Below are 23,232 nucleotides of genomic sequence, written 5' to 3'. Positions count from 1 at the left end.
ATGAGACAGAAGTGCTCTGGGTTACTCTGGAGTCCCACCTTTCTGCTGTCTGTATTGTTCATCTTCCTCCCTGGGATAGGAGTGGAGAGATCCCGTGCTTTGCGAGGTGTCCTGCTGCCAGCAGAAACGTTCCCAAACCTTGCTGTGTTCTCCTTGTCCCTGGTGTTGTAAAGATGACTCAGGCCGCCCAGACTGTGACACGGAAGGCGATCCCTTTGGACCAGGAGCCTGTGATTTCCAATCTAAAGGCAACAGCCCCGCAAGTCGGTGGGAGGGACCCTTTGCGAACGGTACACGAGCTTTAAAAGGCCACTATTGGGTGTGTGGTCAGCATGCATATAAGCAGTTACCAGCAAATTGGACTGGAGTCTGCTATGTTGGGGTGATTTGTCCCTTGGTTTTTTTGCTCCCTGGGGACGATGACAACAATCTAGGTGTCAGATGATATGATGATCTTACCCGAAGTAAGCGGTCCGTTAATACCGCTATAGTAAGTGGCAGTAGCCCAACATGGGGGAAAGACGACTGGCCCCCGCAACGGATCATCCAGCAGTATGGGCCTGCCACCTGGAACCCCAGTGAAGTGTTTAGCGGTGCTGGAGAACCCATTTATAATTTGAATTGCATTATTTGACTTCAGGCTGTCTTAGAAATCATTACCAATGAGACTGCTCGTGTCTGGACCTATTGGCAGACCAGGCCACGCAAATGTGAACGGCAGTTTTGCAGCACCGTATGGTTCTCGGCTACCTGCTAGCTGAGGAAGGAGGTGTTTGTGGTACATGAAATGACTCAACCTGTTGTTGAAAAATGGATGATAACGGTCAAATTGTTAAACAGATAATATCCGGAATACGGAAATGAGCCCATGTCCCCATGCAGACGTGGAAAAGCTGGGAATTTGATCCCTTTTCATGGCTTCCAGGTGCTCCATGGGTTAAGCGCATCTTGTTTTATATATTGTGCGGTGTGACAATGTTATTATTTTTGCCGTGCATCATTGTCCTGGTTTCGGCTGGGACAGAGTTAACTCTGTTGTTAGTAGCTGGTACAGTGCTGTGTTTTGGATTTAGTGTGAGAATGATGTTGATAACACACTGATGTTTTAGTTGTTGCTAAGTAGCGCTTCTCTTAAGCCAAGGACTTTTCAGTTTCCCATGCTCTGCCAGCAAACGGGGGAGTTGGCCAGGAGGCGTGGATCGCGGCTCTGGCATCGGTCAGCGGGTGGTAAGCAATTGCATTGTGCATCACTTGTCTTTTCCTAATTCCTTTTTTTTTTTGGTTGCATTCTTTTTCATTACAGTTCTTATTATTCTTAGTTAGTAGGGCATTTTTATTTTTACTTTAGTTATTAGACTGTTCTTAACTGACGAGTTCTACTTTCTTTCCTTTCCTCCTCCCCACCCCACTGGGTTTTTAAGATGGGTATTTAAGATCCCCATTTGTTTTTAAAGATGGGTATTTTATTTTCCCGTCTGGCTGAATATTTGCAAAGCTTGGATGAGACTTTTATTGCTGGCCTTGTGTGCCCTGGAGGTGGTCAACCTTCCTAGCTATGAAGTGGCCCACTGAACTACCCCTGTGGCCCGAAGGGACAAGACATGTGCCATAGGCAGTGGTGAGCCGCAGCAAGGAGGAGCTCTAGACAGTGATTTGTCAGCAGGAGCTTCCTCAAGAAAGCAGTCAACAGCTTCATTTCCAAGGCTTTTTGGATGCTTGCGTCTCTGTGCAGGAGGCCTCAGTCCTCGGAGAGTAGCAGCCCCTGCGGGCTCTCTGAACAGTGTCATGCCTAGTTGTTGTATTGTAAAGACTGTCGACTGCTGCTCTCCAAAGCGAGCCACCCGAGAGTGAAGCTACCTTCAGGGAGAGCGGATGGACTGAAGGGGTCTGAAACGCAAAGATTTGCGTACGATAGGATGCATGGATATACGATACATGGATGGAGGGCAGAGTGGGGAGAAGATAGGTTGCAAGAGTTGGGTCTGTGCTTGTTTTTAAGGTGTGAACAGCTGGCCACTGCGTCCAAGAGGCTGACGGTCCATCGTTCCTCCAGTGTCCTGACAGTGTGCTTGAAGAGATCTGATGCTTTCTCTGGCAGAAAGATTAACAAGGTATGTATACAAGTGCACGGCGCCTTTGTCTGCTCGGAAGGAGACCTTTTGCGAAGGAGAATCCTTTCTTGGAAGTAGGTAATGTCTGCACACGATGGCTATCGAGTGGAGGCGTCTAAGAAAAACCACTGCAAGAGCTATGCCTTGCTCTTTCCCTTGTGGTAAGAGGAAAGTTCCAATGTGAAGACAGGCACCTCCTGTGGGTGTAAAGAGCTGCTTTGGCCGAGAACAGTTTTCTGCCGCTGAAACGATGAAGCGGCAAGAGCTGTTTTTGAGGAACCCGGAAGATGAGTTTCTCTGTCCCTAGCCTGTGTTTGGTGACAAGGTTTTCTCCGGCTGGTTCCTAAAGGCTCTGGGGATAATTTTGGAGTCTTGTTGGTCTCTGTTTAGGTTGTGCGGTACCCGGAATATTTGGACCTTGGCGCATACATGTCTGAAGCGGCTGGAGAAGCACTGCTCTATTCCTTGTATGCCGTGCTGGTACATGAAGGTTCCGGCTGTCAGACAGGACACTCTTACTGCTTCGTAAAGGTAGAAGTCCACTTTGTGATTTGCGTTGGTGTATTGTGTCCTTCAGTGGTGTCCTGCCTGTGGTTTTGTTTTCAAAGCCGTGCAGTTCATCCGAAGCTAGCGTTGCCCTTCTTTGCAGGCCAGCGATGGACATTGGTACGAGATGAATGATGACTCTGTGGTTCTTTGTGACATCAAGACGGTTCTCTGCCAGCGTGCCTATTTACCTGGCATTTGTATGCCAGGTAAGAAGAAGTGTGAAAGGGTGTTGAGAATACACTGCCTCTCCTGTTAGTGATGTGGTTGTTGCTGTTGTCCTCCGGTGGGTTTTGCTTTCTCTCCTAGGAGAGAATGACTGTTTGTCCAGTGGAGTTCTGTCTGTTGTGCAGTTGGGCAGGTCCTTTCTTGTCCCTCCTTGTCTGGCACTGAACTGTTGCGCTTGTGTAAATTGCAAGCTGTGTGCTCTGTGAGAGTGGCTAGCTGCGAGAAGAGGCAAAAGGGAGGTTCGAGAGGGTATAAAGGGGAGTTTGTGCTCGGAAAGGGAGAGGCCTGGCTGGAAGACCGGGATGTCATTGCCAGCTTCTAGTGCTGGTTCAGTCTTCTGCGTGTCTCATCAAGTGCTGCCAGAAACTGACCGGATGAGACTGAAGCCACGAGGAGGCTGCAAGAAGAACCCTAGAGTAAAAGATCACTGTTTTTTCTCCAGGCACCATGATTTGACCCCTGGAGCGGGTGCTGAATGCCAAGAGGCAAAGAGCACTTGGGTGGCAAAGCTGGGCCAAGGGCTGAGGAGTCCATTTTGTGGAGGCATCGTGGGACTGAGAAATGAAGAAGGCGGAGAAAACACGCAGAGGATGCAAGGGAAGCGAAAACACGGGACTGTGTAGGAAGTGAAACGCAGAAGCGCCCTCAGCCTCAGCTGGCGCATGGCAGTGGGAACCTGCGCAGCTCTTCCCACAGGGAGAGAAACAGCCCTGGGATGGCAGAAGCTGTGGAGGGGAAACTGTGCATGGCTTGAGCGGGCACAGAGCAGACTCGCATCCTGGTTGGGTAGGTGAGCAGCAGCCGGGGAAATCCTTACTTGAACAACGTGTGCTCCCACGGGTGCCAGTTCACCCAGAGGCTGCAGGCAAGAAAGTGAAGCAGAAAAAGAAACCCAAAGAGAACTGTGGAGAGGAGGACTAAAAAGCAAGCAACGTTTGCAGCATCAGCAGGAAATGTTGCCTAACTCTTTGCCAGGTGTTTCAGGTGCATGGCTTATGGACAGACACGTTCGGGACTTGTGCCTGAGCTTGCCATCACAACCTGCAATTGACCATGAAAGGCCGCAGACAAAGATTCTCCAAAGAACGCTAACCACCAAACTTGCAGCAAAACAGGTAATTTAGTGATAAGACCTGCAGTGCTGTTCGTAGTTCCTTGCTCTGCATTTGTTTTTGTCTACTACTATTGCTTGTTTGATGCCTGTTTTCCTTTGCACAGTTCTGACGAAATTGTCCATTTCAACTTGAAGCTTTTGACCATCTGTTTTCAAGCGAAACATACATTTTACCCCATTTCAGTTGGTTTTTAATCTAGCTCATTATATAGACTTAAATATTGAGCGCAATAAAGCCCAGAAGGCTTTTCAGTGTGAACTGTAGAAGTTACAGACTAGATTGCTCGAGAGCCGTATTCACAAACTAGCAAAGCGGAATTGTGTTTCCCTAACGAATGCATCATGAAAGTTACAGAAACCATTGCGAAAATTGTTAAAGTTAGGATCGGGATGTCCTGGGATGAAAAAATATTTATGTTTGTACGATTTCTTAACAGCCCACCTATAAATACCAGAGCGGTAAAAGCGGACACGGCAGTTGAGGAAAAGCAGTGTCCTTCCGTGGTTGGTAGGAATTTGGAAGTGTCCTTTTCTATCATTGCCAGCCGTTTCAAGAGTGAAATACATCTTAGAATTGTCACTAGATGGTTGGTTGTAATAGGGTGGATACTGTGATATAGTCAGGTATGAAAAAGATACTCAAAAGAGCTGGCGTTTCATTAGTTGCGTGGTTAAACAATTGTTATGGCTCAGCAAAAAGTGTTTGAAGTCTTAAAAAATTCTAATGTTTTCCTGAGGTGTGACATAAGTAGACTAGAGAAGAGTATCTCTCTCCTTGTGAGTCCTGTTTGAAACTCCTGTCAACAAAAGAATGTATTTTTTGTTTGTGTTTCTGTCAACCTGTCCATAGGGAAGTGATGGAACTGGGCTGTGAAGACGCAAGTTTGGCCTTTAAACTGAAAAGCTACATCACGGATGCACCCTGCTTTGGGATGGCATTTTTTTATTCTTCATAAACCGTGAGATTTCAAAAACCAAACAAAACAAGGCAGCATATTGTAGACTTGTACAGAGTCTGCAAAGTAATCAAAACGACAAGAGTTTCTGAGGAACTACAAAACCCTTGGGAATGTGAACGTTCTTGAAAACACTGAAGAATAAATATTACAGCTTGTCGTGGTTTAACCCCAGCCGGCAGCTAAGCACCACGCAGCCGCTCGCTCTCTTCCCCCCGACCCCTGGGATGGGGGAGAGAATCGGGAAAAAAACCTCGTGAGTTGAGATAAAGACAGTTTTAATAGGACAGGAAGGAATGAAAAACAATGATAATGAGAATAATAATATGACAATAGTAATACTAAAAGAATTAAACTATACAAAGCAAGTGGCGCACAATGCAATTGCTCACCACTCGTTGACCGATGCCCAGTTAGTTCCCGAGCCACGATCCGCCCCTCCCAGCCAACTCCCCCAGTTTAGATACTGGGCATGATGTCATATGGTATGGAATAGCTCTTTGGGCAGTTTGGGTCAGCTGTCCTGGCGGTGTCCCCTCCCAGCTGCTTGTGCCCCTCCAGCCTTGTTGCTGGCTGGGCATGAGAAGCTGAAAAATCCTTTCACGTAGTATAAACACTACTTAGCAACAACTAAAACCCTCAGTGTGTTATCAACATTATTTTCCTACGAAATCCAAAACACAGCCCTATACCAGCTACTAGGAAGAAAATTAACTCTGTCCTAGCTGAAACCAGGACCCAGCTAAATGGAGATCTTAAGGTGATTTTCTATTTGCAGCGTGGCTTATGTTTTGCACTCTAAATAGCGGAGAGCAGCTAAGACTGGGCCTCTTGACATTTCTCGCTTGCGATTGCTTAGGTGACTGCTGCCATTCCTTCTGACAGTAAAGGATGTTACATTTGATACCAGATAACTGCAATTGCTTGCTTGCTTGCTTCAGGAAGTCTTCAACTAGGGAAGTACGTCCTGTGCAGAAAGAAGTAGCTGCACTGAGATTGACGTGGCATTCCCCAGTTATTAAAATAGCTCAAGACTACAGACAGAGGTTTAAATTTAATTAGTTCTCAAAGAAAATACTTGAACCGTTGCTTCAGTGACAAGAAGGCAGATCTCCCATCCACCAAGGTGTGCAGCTTAACGAAGCATCTAGCTCAGGCGAGGCTATTGAATCACCCTTGCTCTCGATGTGTCTCTTTTTTGTTGGTGTGGCCTAAAGCATCCCTTATTCTATACAAAGCAGAAGCGCTTCAACAAGTGCCATAGAACACACCTGTCACTCTCAGTTCTTCCTGATCCATGTTTTCATTCCCCCTTTAAACATGAGCTTTTGTCATCAAAGATTAACACCTGTGTATCAAAGTCTCACCCAATTTTATAAAGCACAGGTTTTTAACCTGTCCCTGGGCATTGTCCATGGCTCCTAGGAAATGACAGGATGGGCTTGAAGCCAAGAGGAGGCTGCCAGAACAAGTCTAAAGTAAGATCCCTGTTGTTTCTCCAGGTGCCAGGATTTGACGCCTGGAGCAGGCGCTGAAGGCCAAGGCGGAGAGAGCATTTTGATGACAAAGCTGGAACAAGCGTGGAAGAGCCCATTATCTGGAGGCAGGGTGGGCCTGAGAAATCAAGAACGTCAAGAAACACGCCCAGGAGAGAAGAGAGGAGAACAACACGCGACCCTCCAAGAGCTGCCCGTGAGCAGTGCGGCAGGAAGAGAGCGCGCTCCGACACTGAGGAGCGGGAGAAGCTGAAGGGAAGCCACGCAGCGCGTCAGTCTCCCCAGCGGAGGTGCGCTCACAGCGGGGAAGGGCAGAAGCACAGTGGCCATCAGGTGGCGCCTGGCAGTGGGAGCCTGTACCGCTCTTCGCAGAGGGAGAGCAAGAGCCCTGGTGATGGGCGAAGCTCAGGAGAAGATCCGCCTTGCAAAAGACAGAGAAGCCAGAGCAGAGGAAGAGCCTTTGTGGCGGAGCCGGGGAGGTGGGAAAAATGCAGCTCGTCCACCAGTTGCTATTGCTGCCATGCGACAGGAGATGGCGGGTGGGAAGGGAACCGGAATTGCGTGCTGCTTCTGTGGAAGCCCTGTAAATGGTCTCCCTGTGCTGCGTGCTGGGTGTCAGCTGGGCAAAGAGGAAGCATGGTACCTCCAGCCATGATGACACTGTCCTACCACCCTGCTTTGGTGTCCCTCAATACGCGTCTGATTGGTGTATGGATGGCTGGATTGCTTTTGCTGGTTTTGACCACGCGTTCCACAGGCAACTCGGGTAGCGCCCAGGGGTAGCTGTTTATTGGGCTAACGCTGGTACCACACGGGTAGCCGTTTGCTGGGATTTTAAGTTTCCAGGAGCTTAGTGTTCTCCTTTCTTCATCACCCAGGCAGCCTCGTCTCTCACTGGAGCTCTGGAAGACTTTGTCAGACTTGAGCAGCTGGATGGCGAAAATGGCTATAAATGTAGCAAGTAAGATTATTACTAATGACATCGTCATAGTAGATACTGGGTTACGGTATTGCATGTGTGGGAGCGCTGGTTAGGTTTTGACTTAATTGAGCAACCCAGTCATGAGACAGCTTGGGTTTTTTTCTTTTTTTGGCTTCCCCATACAACTAATCCACCGGAATGATCTGGAACTTGGAAGAGAATGCATTTGTTTTTAAGATGGGTATTTTATTTTCCCCTCTGGCTGAATATTTGCAAAGCTTGGATGAGACTTCTATTGCTGGCCTTGTGTGCCCTGGAGGTGGTCAGCCTTCCTAGCTATGAAGTGGCCCGCTGAACTACCCCTATGGCCCGAAGGGAAAAGACATGTGCCATAGGCCGTGGTGAGCCGCAGCGAGGAGGAGCTGTGGACAGTGATTTGTCAGCAGGAGCTTCCTCAAGAAAGCAGTCAACAGCTTCATTTCCAAGGCTTTTTGGATGCTTGCGTCTCTGTGTAGGAGGCCTCAGTCCTCGGAGAGCAGCAGCCCCTGCGGGCTCTCTGAGCAGTGTCATGCCTAGTTGTTGTATTGTAAAGACTGTCGACTGCTGCTCTCCAAAGCGAGCCACCCGAGAGTGAAGCTACCTTCAGGGAGAGCGGATGGACTGAAGGGGTCTGAAACGCAGACATTTGCATTCGACAGGCTGCATGGATATACGATACATGGATGGGGGGCAGAGTGGGGAGAAGATAGGTTGCAAGAGTTGGGTCTGTGCTTGTTTTTAAGGTGTGAACAGCTGGCCACTGCGTCCAAGAGGCTGACGGTCCATCGTTCCTCCAATATCCTGACAGTGTGCTTGAAGAGATTTGATGCTTCTCTGGCATTAGATTCTCCAAAGATTCTCCAAAGAATGCTAAGTATCAAACTTGCCATTTACGATGGAAAGAAGAAAATTGCCATCATAAGCAAACCCAGTCCTAAGTAGTGCTTCTGATTTCTGTAGAGAGTTTGACCAAGCCAGAAAGAACAGAGGCCTTCGGGGTGTTTTTGAAATTTGTTAACTCCAGACTTGCTTTATAAACGCTGACACTTCAGCCAGAACCGTGAATCGCCTGATACTCCTTTCTGCTCTCTTTTGCAAGGTGACACCATGCGGAATGTTAGGTTTCATTTTGACATGAACTTTTCCAGTCAATCTCCCTCCCCCTTCTCTTTCAAAGAACAGAGGCTGCGCTAACTTTCTGTGTATTTCCTTCAGGGGGAATTAGTGAGCAGAGGGAGTGTTGCAGTAATAAAGAGCTCTCCCTTGTCTTGCAGAATGTGTGAGAGCATATCAAAGGCAAGAGGGCAGTTGTAAAGTTGTTCCTTTAGGGCACTTAAGGGAACCATCTGCTTGTAACGTGCTCATGGAAAAAGAGCAAGCCGTACCTGTGTTCCCTACGGGTTCCTAGCCTCTTGCTATCCCATGAGGGCCTCAGCTCTTCTTACTACAGTCTGCTATTTGATCAATGTCTAAGCCTTCTGGAATTTGTTTTTCTGAAATGTTGTCTTTTAATATTTTGACAAAAGGTACGTTAGCTGAAGCTGAGTAAACCATCCAGAAAAGTCGAAACCAAATAAAACCAGTCATGAGCCTGTGGCTCTGAGATGTGCTGGGTACACTGGAGCGCACCTGAAGTCTTTCACAGATGAGGCAGGCAGCAGGGAAACACTGGTGCAATACCTCAAAGGAATTCAGGTGTGTTCCTCTAAGAAGGTGACACAGCCAACAGCCCAGCTGAAGTGCCTCTACACCAATGCACGCAGCATGGGCATCAAACAGGAGGAGTTGGAAACCACCGTGCTGCTAGAACACTACGACCTGGTTGCCATTACTGAAACTTGGTGGGACAAATGCCATGACTGGAGGGCAGCTATCAATGGCTACAGGCTGGTTCAGAAGGGACAGGTGAGGAAGGAGGGGCAGAGGAGTTGTCCTCTGCCTCAAGAAATGGATGGATTGTGAAGAGCTGCCTCTGAAGAATAGCCACAAGCAGGTCTCTGAAGGATTCTGAGAGAAGGCAAAGGCTTTGCCATCCCCTCTCTGGAGGGGTAGGTGTGCGTGGCTGGAGCGGTCGGAGAGCGTCTGGTCTGTGCTTCGGTGGATCAGCAGGTCAGCAGCAGGCTGGGAAATACTCCCTTGTCTGACATGCAGCAGTTCACTCCGAGTTTGCGGGCCCTTGCCAGGCAAATGAAAAACAAAGCGCCAGGAAGAGAGAACATCTCTGTGCAGAGCGGGCTGACAGCGCAACCGAAAAGCAATGGCGAAAGACAGAAGCAAGAGGTTTCTGGTGATGAGAAGATGAAAAAAAATACAGGGAGGTGAAGAAGGAGGATGAAAAGTAAGCAAGGCATGCAGCAGCATCAGGAGAACTGTTTCCTAACTGCTTCCTGGCTGTTTCAGATGCAGGGCTCACGGACAGAAACATTTGCTGTTCCAGCTCGGCTTACCGCCTGCAGTTGGCCAAAGCAAGCCGCCAAGAAGCATTCTCAACACAAGGTCAGCGTTGCAAACTTGAAATCTGGGATTGAAACCATAACATTGGCACCAAAACCCAACTGAATCCCAAGTGGTGCTTCTGATTTCGGTAGAGGATTTTTGCAGGTGAGAAAGAAGTGTTGGGGGTTTCTTCCATTTGTTTGACTTGGGGCTTCCTATATGAAAGCGCACTCGTAATCCAGAAGGATGGGAGCTTTCTGCACCTGCTGAGCCTCTGAAAGAAGCGTGTAGAGCTGGGAGGGGAAAAAAGTGCCCTGGGCCAGAACATCTGCGGTGCTGCTCAGTTAGAGGGTCAGGTTGGCTGTGTGTTATTGACGTTATCTCCTCCCCAGTGCGACGGGTGGTGCAGGAGAGACGAGGAGAGCAGGGAATGGCAAACATTGCCACTGATGGCCATCAACAGGGTCGTCATTTTGTGAAGAAAAGGACTTTCCACTGTTGTTTTCTTCCTTGTTTCAGTGAAGAAGTTGTTTTTCCTGGCAAACTTGGTCGGTAGTGTTGGAGGAAAAAAGACAAGAGCGATGACTCTTGAAGGTGATTTTGCAGTGTCCTACAGGGGCTGCAGTTCAAGCAGCTTCTGGCTCGTTTCTGAGCCCATCGCAAGGCGTGCCCTAGTTGAAGTCAGTTTCTGAGGCAAAAGCCAGGCCGAAAGGTGCCGGAATGACTCCTCGCAGGCAGTGTAAAGCAGCCAGCTCCCAAGTGTGCTGTGAGTGAGGCAAAGCGAGCAAAGGTGCTTGTCCTTTGTGAGATGGAGAGAAGGAGTCCCAAGGGCGGGGTCCCAATGGCTGGGGGCTGGGACAGGCTCTCAGCATGAGTACATTTTCTCATTCTTGTTTAGTTAACACATCCTAAGGGGACAAGTATAGGGCTCCCGGTAAAGGGCTTCCATGTGGTACCAATGTAGTGTCCCCGCCACCCAAAGTGGCAGAACATCTTCATGAGATTTCCCCCGGGAGGGACAGACGGCCCTTGTCTGCGCTTCCCGCCTGAATGCTGTAACCGGCTTCGCTGGGAAATGCAAGTGGTAGATGAGATGTCTTGTTTTCTTCTTTTCTTCCCCAGCATGATGTAGAGGAGGGAAAACGGTAAAGGTGATTGTTTCCCAAGCGCCTTGCCTGTGGGCTTCCTCAAACCGGAGAGCTGCAAGAGTGCACCTACGCCACGGAGGTTTTTCCAAAGCGACCCCTTGAATGTGAGGGTCTTGTGTTGCTACCAGTAGCAATAGATGAACAGGTAGTCCTCTTCAGAGGAGGCCTTGTGCATTTTTGTCTTCCAAAAAGCACTCTATGCTTGCTGCGGCCTAAAATGCTGTGGAAGTGAAGGCGGTGTCGTGAGTGCACAGCTCTGCAGAAGTGGAAAGTAGCACTGATGGAGTTTGGATGGAAAAAGGTGGGGGGTGCGTGCACGTCGTTTTGGGGGTGTTCATTGTCCCAAAGAGCTCCTTAGTGCTCAGAGTTGCTTCTTTGCAAGGAAGTGAGGGGGGTTCTGCAGTTCTTGTCCTTCTGGAGAACTTGTCGACACTCTTTTTGCCAACGCAAGCTTTCTTCTCTGTTGCAGACAGGAGCAATGGGCGCCACACGGAGCGACTCCTGTGAGTGCAGAAGTCTTTGAAAGAGCCTGGTTCTTCTGAGTGCTCCTGTGCAGAAGAGTGCTTGGTAAAAAGCCTTTCTTCAGCCCCAAGACTAGAATCTCCATTAGCATGGGATTTCCTTGCAGGCATTAGTGAGGGAAGGGCTCCGCCCCAAAGGGTCCTGCTTCCTCCCGAGAAGATTTACATGGCCTGTCAGCAAACAGGCAGTGTCAGAGTGGGCCTCTACAACCTGGGCAATCGGTGCTCCCTCAAGAGCATCCTGCAGCGTTTGAGTGTGGAGAGCAGGGAAGGAGTCCGGGGCTGCAGCAGGGCTGTGCCAGCCCCAGCCGTGGCCAGCAGTGGCCTCAGCTGTGTGCCTGTGCCGCCCGGGGCTGGCTGTGCGTGGGGCAGAGGTGTGCGCTCTGCCCAGAGAGGAGCCCCTTCCCCGCCGCGAGCGCCTGGGGAGGCCCCGCGGCCACAGCTGCAGGAGGTGCCAGGTGGTGCCAGCCCTGTTGCTGCGCAGCCCCGCACGGTGTCGTGTCAGAAAAGGGCGTCGCAGGGCCGGGTGGTCATAAGGGGCATCCCCAGGCAGTTCGTGCCGCACTCTCTCCCGGAGCTGGTGGCTGTGCTGGCAAGAGCGAGCGCAGGCTGAGCTCGACAGCGGGGTCACTCGGGTCCTCGCTGTCTGCATTTTGTTCTACATTCTCCTTCTCTTGCTGGAAATGTCATCCTTTTTTTCTCCCTCCCCTTCCCACCAATTGCAGTTGGAGGAAAAGGTAATTCTTTGTTTCCGTTTGGACAGGGGCTTGCATAGATAGAGACAGGGTAGAAGTGTGGGTTGGCCTGTACCGTCCTGGGTGTCAGCTGAGCTCTACCATTAGAGCTTGGGTAGATGCAGGCTGTGAGCATAATTCCTTGTTCCTAGTTATCTTTTATGTAGCCCATCCTAAGAGGGACAAGTGTAGGGCTACTGGTGTAGGGCTTTCCTAAGCCAAAACAAGAGGATCTCCTTGGAAATCTGATTTCCGTGCAGGCCTGAGTGTGGGAACGGCTCTGCCAGAAAGGGACCTGTTTCCTCCGCAGAAGATTTGCATGGGCTGGCAGCAAAGACGCAGCGTCGGAGGGGGCCTCTGCAACCTGGGCAATACCTGCTTCCTCAACTCCGTCCTGCAGTGTTTGACGTACACCCCGCCGCTGGCCAACTACTTGCTGTCTCGTGAGCACAGCCGGTCCTGTGAGCCCTTGCTACACGTTCTTTTAACTGTTTTGGGCAGCTCGGAAGGATGAAAAAACAAGAGTGACTCTGGGACGAGAGCTCTGAATTTTCCTCTAGAAGCTGCCTTTGAATATTGCCTTCCGAGCAGGCTTGGCCTAGCGTAGGGAGCACGTTAGTTTGCTTTCATGCGCCGTGCTCGTCCTCCCAGGGAAGATCATTTCTTGCTTCGTGTGGCTAATGAGTGCCTTTGAAAGGCATGCCTTTAGTGAGCCTTTGGCATCTGGAGTTCGTGCTGCTGGTGGCAAGATGCTAAAATGGAGGATGTGGGCAGCCTAGATGCTCGGAGTTGCTTCACAGCTCGTTTCCATAGTGCCCTACTGCTGTGGTAAATGATAGAGTCGCTGGTGAAGCATGAGGAGGGGGAAGAAAACCCAAACAAGCCCTAGCAAGCGGAATGAGGTGGCCTCGTGTGAAGACGATCAGAAACGTGTGTGGGTTTGTGTTAAAAGCTGGAATTTTATGGAGGAGAAAATCATTCTTTGTTTGTCAACCCCTTGAGTCTGTGTTCTTTGGATTTCATTCTGATTGGTGGATGTAATAAGCCTGGAAGCCTCTTGCCATATGTGTTGATTCTGAAGCTGTGTGCTTTCTAGCCTGGTACGTCGGTCGGTTTGCACGCAGAGTGTCTGTTTTAGAGCAGAGATAAGGGATGTATTTGTTCTAGATGCCTCTGGGCAAGAAACTGCCCCAGGGCTGTTGAGGCAGTGGCATGGGAGGAGAAGAGGATGTAGAATGGAGCGTGGAGATTGTGGCTGTAACTTAAACGTGGGGTGGTTTGGTGTTTTTTTCCTTGAAGGTTTTCCATAGCTGTGTATATTTGACCTGACTGAGAGGCTTGCTTGCTTCCTTTCTCCCTTCCTGCCTTCTTTCCCTCCCTCTTTAGGTGAGGAGCAAGGCTTCGGCATGATGTGTGCCATGGAAGGGCACATTGAGGAGGTCCTGTCTTGCTCGGGCAGTGCCATCGAACCTACGCTTGTTGTCGGTGCACTTCCACGCGAGTCATTTCAGATGGTTTCATTTGGAGGTCTTTTTGATTTCTGAAGAAGCCGGTGTGTAACTGGCTTTGCCGGGTTCATGTTAAGGAGGAAAGCTTTTAGAAGCTAAGCTTTCTTTCCTTTTTCTCTGGGGTGAATGTGAAGACCTTCTTCTTTCTTAGGAATAGGAGAACATTTCCAGCTTGGCAGCCAGGAAGACGCGCATGAATTCTTCTGCTACGCCGTGGATGCCATGCAGAGAGCTTGTTTGAGCAGAAGCAGGGAGTAAGGCTAAGCCCAAGACCATTGAAATACTCTGTGGCCCTTTTGAGTCCTCCATTTCCAAGCGTCAGTGAAAGCCTCTGTCCGGGGCTTTCCTGGGTATTTTCTTTTCCCGTCTGGCTGAATATTTGCAAAGCTTGGATGAGACTTTTATTGCTGGCCTTGTGTGCCCTGGAGGTGGTCAACCTTCCTAGCTATGAAGTTGCCCACTGAACTACCCCTGTGGCCCGAAGGGACAAGACATGTGCCATAGGCAGTGGTGAGCCGCAACGAGGAGGAGCTGTGGACAGTGATTTGTCAGCAGGAGCTTCCTCAAGAAAGCAGTCAACAGCTTCATTTCCAAGGCTTTTTGGATGCTTGCGTCTCTGTGCAGGAGGCCTCAGTCCTCGGAGAGCAGCAGCCCCTGCGGGCTCTCTGAGCAGTGTCATGCCTAGTTGTTGTATTGTAAAGACTGTCGACTGCTGCTCTCCAAAGCGAGCCACCCGAGAGTGAAGCTACCTTCAGGGAGAGCAGATGGACTGAAGGGGTCTGAAACGCAAAGATTTGCATACAATAGGATACAAGTGCACGGCGCCTTTGTCTGCTCGGAAGGAGACCTTTTGCGAAGGAGAATCCTTTCTTGGAAGTAGGTAATGTCTGCACACGACGGCTATCGAGTGGAGGCATCTGAGAAGAACCACTGCAAGAGCTATGCCTTGCTCTTTCCCTTGTGGTAAGAGGAAAGTTCCAATGTGAAGACAGGCACCTCCTGTGGGCGTAAAGAGCTGCTTTGGCCGAGAACAGTTTTCTGCCACTTAAACGATGAAGCGGCAAGAGCTGTTTTTGAGGAACCCGGAAGATGAGTTTCTCTGTCCCTAGCCTGTGTTTGGTGACAAGGTTTTCTCCGGCTGGTTCCTAAAGGCTCTGGGGATAATTTTGGAGTCTTGTTGGTCTCTGTTTAGGTTGTGCGGTACCCGGAATATTTGGACCTTGGCGCATACATGTCTGAAGCGGCTGGAGAAGCACTCCTCTATTCCTTGTATGCCGTGCTGGTACATGAAGGTTCCAGCTGTCAGACAGGACACTCTTACTGCTTCGTAAAGGTAGAAGTCCACTTTGTGATTTGCGTTGGTGTATTGTGTCCTTCAGTGGTGTCCTGCCTGTGGTTTTGTTTTCAAAGCCGTGCAGTTCATCTGAAGCTAGCGTTGCCCTTCTTTGCAGGCCAGCGATGGACGTTGGTACGAGATGAATGATGACTCTGTGGTTCTTTGTGACATCAAGACGGTTCTCTGCCAGCGTGCCTATTTACCTGGCATTTGTATGCCAGGTAAGAAGAAGTGTGAAAGGGTGTTGAGAATACACTGCCTCTCCTGTTAGTGATGTGGTTGTTGCTGTTGTCCTCCGGTGGGTTTTGCTTTCTCTCCTAGGAGAGAATGACTGTTTGTCCAGTGGAGTTCTGTCTGTTGTGCAGTTGGGCAGGTCCTTTCTTGTCCCTCCTTGTCTGGCACTGAACTGTTGCGCTTGTGTAAATTGCAAGCTGTGTGCTCTGTGAGAGTGGCTAGCTGCGAGAAGAGGCAAAAGGGAGGTTCGAGAGGGTATAAAGGGGAGTTTGTGCTCGGAAAGGGAGAGGCCTGGCTGGAAGACCAGGATGTCATTGCCAGCTTCTAGTGCTGGTTCAGTCTTCTGCGTGTCTCATCAAGTGCTGCCAGAAACTGACCGGATGAGACTGAAGCCACGAGGAGGCTGCAAGAAGAACCCTAGAGTAAAAGATCACTGTTTTTTCTCCAGGCACCATGATTTGACCCCTGGAGCGGGTGCTGAATGCCAAGAGGCAAAGAGCACTTGGGTGGCAAAGCTGGGCCAAGGGCTGAGGAGTCCATTTTGTGGAGGCATCGTGGGACTGAGAAGTGAAGAAGGCGGAGAAAACACGCAGAGGATGCAAGGGAAGCGAAAACACGGGACTGTGCAGGAAGTGAAACGCAGAAGCGCCCTCAGCCTCAGCTGGCGCATGGCAGTGGGAACCTGCGCAGCTCTTCCCACAGGGAGAGAAACAGCCCTGGTGGTGGCAGAAGCTGTGGAGGGGAAACTGTGCATGGCTTGAGCAGGCACAGAGCAGACTCGCATCCTGGTTGGGTAGGTGAGCAGCAGCCGGGGAAATCCTTACTGGAACAACGTGCACTCCCACGGGTGCCAGTTCACCCAGAGGCTGCAGGCAAGAAAGTGAAGCAGAAAAAGAAACCCAAAGAGAACTGTGGAGAGGAGGACTAAAAAGCAAGCAACGTTTGCAGCATCAGCAGGAAATGTTGCCTAACTCTTTGCCAGGTGTTTCAGGTGCATGGCTTACGGACAGACGCGTTCGGGACTTGTGCCTGAGCTTGCCATCACAACCTGCAATTGACCATCAAAGGCTGCAGACAAAGATTCTCCAAAGAACGCTAACCACCAAACTTGCAGCAAAACAGGTAGTTTAGTGATAAGACCTGCAGTGCTGTTCGTAGTTCCTTGCTCTGCATTTGTTTTTGTCTACTACTATTGCTTGTTTGATGCCTGTTTTCCTTTGCACAGTTCTGACGAAATTGTCCATTTCAACTTGAAGCTTTTGACCATCTGTTTTCAGGTGAAGCATACATTTTACCCCATTTCAGTTGGTTTTTAATCTAGCTCATTATATAGACTTAAATATTGAGCGCAATAAAGCCCAGAAGGCTTTTCAGTGTGAACTGTAGAAGTTACAGACTAGATTGCTCGAGAGCCGCATTCACAAACTAGCAAAGCGGAATTGTGTTTCCCTAACGAATGCATCATGAAAGTTACAGAAACCATTGCGAAAATTGTTAAAGTTAGGATCGGGATGTCCTGGGATGAAAAAATATTTATGTTTGTACGATTTCTTAACAGCCCACCTATAAATACCAGAGCGGTAAAAGCGGACACGGCAGTTGAGGAAAAGCAGTGTCCTTCCGTGGTTGGTAGGAATTTGGAAGTGTCCTTTTCTATCATTGCCAGCCGTTTCAAGAGTGAAATACATCTTAGAATTGTCACTAGATGGTTGGTTGTAATAGGGTGGATACTGTGATATAGTCAGGTATGAAAAAGATACTCAAAAGAGCTGGCGTTTCATTAGTTGCGTGGTTAAACAATTGTTATGGCTCAGCAAAAAGTGTTTGAAGTCTTAAAAAATTCTAATGTTTTCCTGAAGTGTGACATAAGTAGACTAGAGAAGAGTATCTCTCTCCTTGTGAGTCCTGTTTGAAACTCCTGTCAACAAAAGAATGTATTTTTTGTTTGTGTTTCTGTCAACCTGTCCATAGGGAAGTGATGGAACTGGGCTGTGAAGACGCAAGTTTGGCCTTTAAACTGAACAGCTACATCACGGATGCAACCTGCTTTGGGATGGCATTTTTTTATTCTTCATAAACCGTGAGATTTCAAAAACCAAACAAAACAAGGCAGCATATTGTAGACTTGTACAGAGTCTGCAAAGTAATCAAAACGACAAGAGTTTCTGAGGAACTACAAAACCCTTGGGAATGTGAACGTTCTTGAAAACACTGAAGAATAAATATTACAGCTTGTCGTGGTTTAACCCCAGCCGGCAGCTAAGCACCACGCAGCCGCTCGCTCTCTTCCCCCGACCCCTGGGATGGGGGAGAGAATCGGGAAAAAAACCTCGTGAGTTGAGATAAAGACAGTTTTAATAGGACAGGAAGGAATGAAAAACAATGATAATGAGAATAATAATATGACAATAGTAATACTAAAAGAATTAAACTATACAAAGCAAGTGGCGCGCAATGCAATTGCTCACCACTCGTTGACCAATGCCCAGTTAGTTCCCGAGCCGCGATCCGCCCCTCCCAGCCAACTCCCCCAGTTTAGATACTGGGCATGATGTCATATGGTATGGAATAGCTCTTTGGGCAGTTTGGGTCAGCTGTCCTGGCGGTGTCCCCTCCCAGCTGCTTGTGCCCCTCCAGCCTTGTTGCTGGCTGGGCATGAGAAGCTGAAAAATCCTTGACTTAGTAAAAACACTACTTAGCAACAACTAAAACCCTCAGTGTGTTATCAACATTATTTTCCTACGAAATCCAAAACACAGCCCTATACCAGCTACTAGGAAGAAAATCAACTCTGTCCTAGCTGAAACCAGGACCCAGCTAAATGGAGATCTTAAGGTGATTTTCTATTTGCAGCGTGGCTTATGTTTTGCACTCTAAATAGCGGAGAGCAGCTAAGACTGGGCCTCTTGACATTTCTCGCTTGCGATTGCTTAGGTGACTGCTGCCATTCCTTCTGACAGTAAAGGATGTTACATTTGATACCAGATAACTGCAATTGCTTGCTTGCTTGCTTCAGGAAGTCTTCAACTAGGGAAGTACGTCCTGTGCAGAAAGAAGTAGCTGCACTGAGATTGACGTGGCATTCCCCAGTTATTAAAATAGCTCAAGACTACAGACAGAGGTTTAAATTTAATTAGTTCTCAAAGAAAATACTTGAACCGTTGCTTCAGTGACAAGAAGGCAGATCTCCCATCCACCAAGGTGTGCAGCTTAACGAAGCATCTAGCTCAGGCGAGGCTATTGAATCACCCTTGCTCTCGATGTGTCTCTTCTTTTGTTGGTGTGGCCTAAAGCATCCCTTATTCTATACAAAGCAGAAGCGCTTCAACAAGTGCCATAGAACACACCTGTCACTCTCAGTTTTTCCTGATCCATGTTTTCATTCCCCCTTTAAACATGAGCTTTTGTCATCAAAGATTAACACCTGTGTATGAAAGTCTCACCCAATTTTATAAAGCAGAGGTTTTTAACCTGTCCCTGGGCATTGTCCATGGCTCCTAGGAAATGACAGGATGGGCTTGAAGCCAAGAGGAGGCTGCCAGAACAAGTCTAAACTAAGATCCCTGTTGTTTCTCCAGGTGCCAGGATTTGACGCCTGGAGCAGGCGCTGAAGGCCAAGGCAGAGAGAGCATTTTGATGACAAAGCTGGAACAAGCGTGGAAGAGCCCATTATCTGGAGGCAGGGTGGGCCTGAGAAATCAAGAACGTCAAGAAACACGCCCAGGAGAGAAGAGAGGAGAACAACACGCGACCCTCCAAGAACTGCCCGTGAGCAGTGCGGCAGGAAGAGAGCGCGCTCCGACACTGAGGAGCGGGAGAAGCTGAAGGGAAGCCACGCAGCGCGTCAGTCTCCCCAGCGGAGGTGCGCTCACAGCGGGGAAGGGCAGAAGCACAGTGGCCATCAGGTGGCACCTGGCAGTGGGAGCCTGTACCGCTCTTCCCAGAGGGAGAGCAAGAGCCCTGGTGATGGGCAAAGCTCAGGAGAAGATCCGCCTTGCAAAAGACAGAGAAGCCAGAGCAGAGGAAGAGCCTTTGTGGCGGAGCCGGGGAGGTGGGAAAAATGCAGCTCGTCCACCAGTTGCTATTGCTGCCATGCGACAGGAGATGGCGGGTGGGAAGGGAACCGGAATTGCGTGCTCCTTCTGTGGAAGCCCTGTAAATGGTCTCCCTGTGCTGCGTGCTGGATGTCAGCTGGGCAAAGAGGAAGCATGGTACCTCCAGCCATGATGACACTGTCCTACCACCCTGCTTTGGACTCCCTCAATACGCGTCTGATTGGTGTACGGATGGCTTGGATTGCTTTTGCTGGTTTTGACCACGCGATCCACAGGCAACTCGGGTAGCGCCCAGGGGTAGCTGTTTATTGGGCTAACGCTGGTACCACACGGGTAGCCGTTTCCTGGGATTTTAAGTTTCCAGGAGCTTAGTGTTCTCCTTTCTTCATCACCCAGGCAGCCTCGTCTCTCACTGGAGCTCTGGAAGACTTTGTCAGACTTGAGCAGCTGGATGGCGAAAATGGCTATAAATGTAGCAAGTAAGATTATTACTAATGACATCGTCATAGTAGATACTGGGTTACGGTATTGCATGTGTGGGAGCGCTGGTTAGGTTTTGACTTAATTGAGCAACCCAGTCATGAGACAGCTTGGGTTTTTTTCTTTTTTTGGCTTCCCCATACAACTAATCCACCGGAATGATCTGGAACTTGGAAGAGAATGCATTTGTTTTTAAGATGGGTATTTTATTTTCCCCTCTGGCTGAATATTTGCAAAGCTTGGATGAGACTTTTATTGCTGGCCTTGTGTGCCCTGGAGGTGGTCAGCCTTCCTAGCTATGAAGTGGCCCACTGAACTACCCCTATGGCCCGAAGGGAAAAGACATGTGCCATAGGCAGTGGTGAGCCGCAGCGAGGAGGAGTTGTGGACAGTGATTTGTCAGCAGGAGCTTCCTCAAGAAAGCAGTCAACAGCTTCATTTCCAAGGCTTTTTGGATGCTTGTGTCTCTGTGCAGGAGGCCTCAGTCCTCAGAGAGCAGCAGCCCCTGCGGGCTCTCTGAGCAGTGTCATGCCTTGTGCTTGTATTGTAAAGACTGTCGACTGCTGCTCTCCAAAGTGAGCCACCCGAGAGTGAAGCTACCTTCAGGGAGAGCGGATGGACTGAAGGGGTCTGAAACGCAGACATTTGCATTCGACAGGCTGCATGGATATACGATACATGGATGGGGGGCAGAGTGGGGAGAAGATAGGTTGCAAGAGTTGGGTCTGTGCTTGTTTTTAAGGTGTGAACAGCTGGCCACTGCGTCCAAGAGGCTGACGGTCCATCGTTCCTCCAATATCCTGACAGTGTGCTTGAAGAGATTTGATGCTTCTCTGGCATTAGATTCTCCAAAGATTCTCCAAAGAATGCTAAGTATCAAACTTGCCATTTACGATGGAAAGAAGAAAATTGCCATCATAAGCAAACCCAGTCCTAAGTGGTGCTTCTGATTTCTGTAGAGAGTTTGACCATGCCAGAAAGAACAGAGGCCTTCGGGGTGTTTTTGAAATTTGTTAACTCCAGACTTGCTTTATAAACGCTGACACTTCAGCCAGAACCGTGAATCGCCTGATACTCCTTTCTGCTCTCTTTCGCAAGGTGACACCATGCGGAATGTTAGGTTTCATTTTGACGTGAACTTTTCTAGTCAATCTCCCTCCCCCTTCTTTTTCAAAGAACAGAGGCTGCGCTAACTTTCTGTGTATTTCCTTCAGGGGGAATTAGAGAGCAGAGGGAGTGTTGCAGTAATAAAGAGCTCTCCCTTGTCTTGCAGAATGTGTGAGAGCATATCAAAGGCAAGAGGGCAGTTGTAAAGTTGTTCCTTTAGGGCGCTTAAGGGAACCATCTACTTGTAACGTGCTCATGGAAAAAGAGCAAGCCGTACCTGTGTTCCCTACGGGTTCCTAGCCTCTTGCTATCCCATGAGGGCCTCAGCTCTTCTTACTACAGTCTGCTATTTGATCAATGTCTAAGCCTTCTGGAATTTGTTTTTCTGAAATGTTGTCTTTTAATATTTTGACAAAAGGTACGTTAGCTGAAGCTGAGTAAACCATCCAGAAAAGTCGAAACCAAATAAAACCAGTCATGAGCCTGTGGCTCTGAGATGTGCTGGGTACACTGGAGCGCACCTGAAGTCTTTCACAGATGAGGCAGGCAGCAGGGAAACACTGGTGCAATACCTCAAAGGAATTCAGGTGTGTTCCTCTAAGAAGGTGACACAGCCAACAGCCCAGCTGAAGTGCCTCTACACCAATGCACGCAGCATGGGCATCAAACAGGAGGAGTTGGAAACCACCGTGCTGCTAGAACACTACGACCTGGTTGCCATTACTGAAACTTGGTGGGACAAATGCCATGACTGGAGGGCAGCTATCAATGGCTACAGGCTGGTTCAGAAGGGACAGGTGAGGAAGGAGGGGCAGAGGAGTTGTCCTCTGCCTCAAGAAATGGATGGATTGTGAAGAGCTGCCTCTGAAGAATAGCCACAAGCAGGTCTCTGAAGGATTCTGAGAGAAGGCAAAGGCTTTGCCATCCCCTCTCTGGAGGGGTAGGTGTGCGTGGCTGGAGCGGTCGGAGAGCGTCTGGTCTGTGCTTCGGTGGATCAGCAGGTCAGCAGCAGGCTGGGAAATACTCCCTTGTCTGACATGCAGCAGTTCACTCCGAGTTTGCGGGCCCTTGCCAGGCAAATGAAAAACAAAGCGCCAGGAAGAGAGAACATCTCTGTGCAGAGCGGGCTGACAGCGCAACCGAAAAGCAATGGCGAAAGACAGAAGCAAGAGGTTTCTGGTGATGAGAAGATGAAAAAAAATACAGGGAGGTGAAGAAGGAGGATGAAAAGTAAGCAAGGCATGCAGCAGCATCAGGAGAACTGTTTCCTAACTGCTTCCTGGCTGTTTCAGATGCAGGGCTCACGGACAGAAACATTTGCTGTTCCAGCTCGGCTTACCGCCTGCAGTTGGCCAAAGCAAGCCGCCAAGAAGCATTCTCAACACAAGGTCAGCGTTGCAAACTTGAAATCTGGGATTGAAACCATAACATTGGCACCAAAACCCAACTGAATCCCAAGTGGTGCTTCTGATTTCGGTAGAGGATTTTTGCAGGTGAGAAAGAAGTGTTGGGGGTTTCTTCCATTTGTTTGACTTGGGGCTTCCTATATGAAAGCGCACTCGTAATCCAGAAGGATGGGAGCTTTCTGCACCTGCTGAGCCTCTGAAAGAAGCGTGTAGAGCTGGGAGGGGAAAAAAGTGCCCTGGGCCAGAACATCTGCGGTGCTGCTCAGTTAGAGGGTCAGGTTGGCTGTGTGTTATTGACGTTATCTCCTCCCCAGTGCGACGGGTGGTGCAGGAGAGACGAGGAGAGCAGGGAATGGCAAACACTGCCACTGATGGCCATCAACAGGGTCGTCATTTTGTGAAGAAAAGGACTTTCCACTGTTGTTTTCTTCCTTGTTTCAGTGAAGAAGTTGTTTTTCCTGGCAAACTTGGTCGGTAGTGTTGGAGGAAAAAAGACAAGAGCGATGACTCTTGAAGGTGATTTTGCAGTGTCCTACAGGGGCTGCAGTTCAAGCAGCTTCTGGCTCGTTTCTGAGCCCATCGCAAGGCGTGCCCTAGTTGAAGTCAGTTTCTGAGGCAAAAGCCAGGCCGAAAGGTGCCGGAATGACTCCTCGCAGGCAGTGTAAAGCAGCCAGCTCCCAAGTGTGCTGTGAGTGAGGCAAAGCGAGCAAAGGTGCTTGTCCTTTGTGAGATGGAGAGAAGGAGTCCCAAGGGCGGGGTCCCAATGGCTGGGGGCTGGGACAGGCTCTCAGCATGAGTACATTTTCTCATTCTTGTTTAGTTAACACATCCTAAGGGGGACAAGTATAGGGCTCC

This window comes from Gymnogyps californianus, unplaced genomic scaffold (genome assembly GCF_018139145.2).
Source record: "Gymnogyps californianus isolate 813 unplaced genomic scaffold, ASM1813914v2 HiC_scaffold_43, whole genome shotgun sequence".
Classification (NCBI taxonomy): Eukaryota; Metazoa; Chordata; class Aves; order Accipitriformes; family Cathartidae; genus Gymnogyps; species Gymnogyps californianus.
The sequence above is the reverse complement of the archived record's forward strand: the minus strand, read 5'-3'. Positions refer to the sequence as shown.